Here is a 2,612-nt window from a genome sequence, read left to right as displayed (position 1 = left end):
ACCTACTTGGCCTCATTTGCCATAGCAGGCTAGCATTAGATGATACGTGCCTATAAGCTGTCACTCTTGACTTTGGCGACTATTATTGCGCGTAAAGGGCCGGCGGCGTCCTATTGCGCGCGCACCGGGAGTTTGAGTTTTGGAGAGGCCGGGCCTCCCGTCCAATGGCCAACGGAGGAGGCCTGCGAAACGGGCCAATCGGGGTGGTGGGGAGATGGTGTCCAATCAGCAGGCGCCACTGCCGGCTTTATAAACTTCACATAGGCATTTCGAGGCTATACTCCCGACTGTCAGAGCAGCGCCATGGCCAGAACCAAGCAAACCGCTCGCAAATCCACCGGTGGCAAAGCCCCCAGGAAGCAGCTCGCCACTAAGGCTGCTCGCAAGAGTGCCCCGGCCACCGGCGGTGTGAAGAAGCCTCACCGTTACAGGCCCGGCACCGTGGCTCTGAGAGAGATCCGTCGTTACCAGAAGTCCACTGAGCTACTCATCCGCAAGCTGCCCTTCCAGCGCCTGGTGCGAGAAATCGCCCAGGACTTCAAGACCGACCTGCGCTTCCAGAGCTCCGCCGTGATGGCCCTACAGGAGGCTAGCGAGGCTTACCTGGTCGGCCTGTTCGAGGACACCAACCTGTGCGCCATCCACGCCAAGCGGGTGACCATCATGCCCAAGGACATCCAGCTGGCCCGCCGTATTCGCGGAGAGCGCGCATAAATGAGGATGACCTGAACTCGAATATCCCCCAAAGGCTCTTTTAAGAGCCACCTCCATATTTCCATCAAAAAGGCACAATTGTTCCATGTATACACGCACCTCTACATTAGCCACCATGTATGTTGTTCACTAACACGTCTAAAAGCTACGTATTGCACCTTTTTAGTTGCCTGAAGTCTAGCTTCAATGTTTGTGTGTGTGTATATACACAACCATCTGGCATCATCCACTTCCTTTGAACTATATAGTAACACAGTAAAATGCTTTACAAAGGAGGGGAAAAAGAAACGAGTGATAATATAGGCCGAATAGTAACAAGAATTGTGTTCAGATGAATAATTGACACTATTAGTTGTGTGTAATAATAGCCTTGCATGCAGTCCAGAAAAAACATTGCATGCCAACTTACTTTGAAAGTCCCATGTTGCAGTGCTGCTGAGAGACTCATGCAGAGGCCCAAACTTTACAATGGAGCACGGAGGCCATCTTGTGGTTAAATGTGGGTACTGCACCTCATGGTGAGTCCCTTTCAGCATTTGCTCTTTAGGCCAGCGTTTCCCAAACGCGGTCCTGGGGTCCACAAGGGGTGCGCGTTTTGCGTTTTGCCCTAGCACTCCACAACTGATTCTAATACTCCCAGCTTGATGATGATGAGTTGATTATTTGAATCAGCTGTGTAGTGCTAGGGCAAAAACTCCCAAAATGTGGCCCGAGTTTGGGAAACCCTGCTTTAGGCTAATACTAGCCTATTAGGATGACTTGGTTCGATCGCTTTAATGGCAACTGCTGAACTCTGGTTTCACTAATTACTTGTCCCAGGTCACCATTATGAATCCAATAGCAAAACAAATGTTTCAAAATAGCTCAATAGTGAAAAAAGGCCAGGAAATGATGGGTTCTCAGCAATATTTCACCAACAACCAATCACTATTCACGCATAGACATTAGGATCATCAACAAATATTCCTAAGTCATACTACAAAAGGGTTGTAACGAAATGGATTTGTCTGTTCAATGCAAGTTCAACGTCAAAGAAAAAGTGCATCACCACAACAAACGTGTCTTTAGATACACTGTAAAAAATGACTTTGTGGAATGTACTCAAGCTATTACAGTCAACAAAAGCACACGTCATATTGTTGAGTAGATCTTTTTGCTTGTTTTTATGAGTAGATAAGCTTGAGTAAGTTGAGTTGATGTGGTCCAATACATTGAGTAAAGATGATAGAGACGTAAAAAGGATTATATTACGTTGATTCGACTCAAATAGACATTGTGTTATTTTACCTGAATGATTCATCCTATTATGTATTTAGACCAACTTACTTTGGATTCACTCAATCACATCCCTTAAGAGAAAAGGTATCCGGACACCGGGAATCCATTTATTTAAACATCAACGGTTTGCAAAACATCTGTTATTATGAGTTGACAAATTACGTAATTGCAATCAACACTGCAGGTAAATCATGATTGCTGCAGGTAGGCAACACCGTAGAAATAGGAACTACAACACTAACAACAAGTGACATTTACTCCTGATGTACTGACTGACCTGTTGCAACCTCTACAACCACTGTGCTTATTATTTGACCCTGCTGGTCATCTATGAACGTTTGAACATCTTGGAGAAAAATGTGTGAAACCACTGCCTATATGAGGAGCTGTCGTTGTTTGTTTTATTACCACATACTTATGGAAATTGCACCGGTTGAGAGATGATGGCTCTCTTGTGCCTACGGTGAAGGGTACTTCTGATCCAGCAGGTGGTGCTAAGATCCCTCCCTATATGACTTGAATGATGAGTTGATTTATTCCTTATAGCTCCTAATGATTTTAAGGCCAGTGTTGGCAAACATTACTTGTGCTCCAGCAGGTGGCCATGACATCCCTCCCTA

At 45.7% G+C, this 2,612-nt stretch overlaps 1 pseudogene across 1 annotated transcript; it reads left to right on the top strand.

Annotated features, from left to right (window-relative positions):
- Positions 1-164: 164 nt before the first annotated feature.
- LOC311124321 (histone H3.2-like) lies at positions 165-714 on the top strand (annotated as a pseudogene). The gene has a single exon. The product of its transcript is annotated as a histone H3.2-like (transcript).
- Positions 715-2,612: the final 1,898 nt, after the last annotated feature.

Source organism: Coregonus lavaretus (genome assembly GCF_964263955.1).
Source record: "Coregonus lavaretus genome assembly, contig: HAP1_SCAFFOLD_779, whole genome shotgun sequence".
Taxonomy (NCBI): domain Eukaryota; kingdom Metazoa; phylum Chordata; class Actinopteri; order Salmoniformes; family Salmonidae; genus Coregonus; species Coregonus lavaretus.
This window is presented reverse-complemented; position numbering and strand designations above follow the sequence as displayed.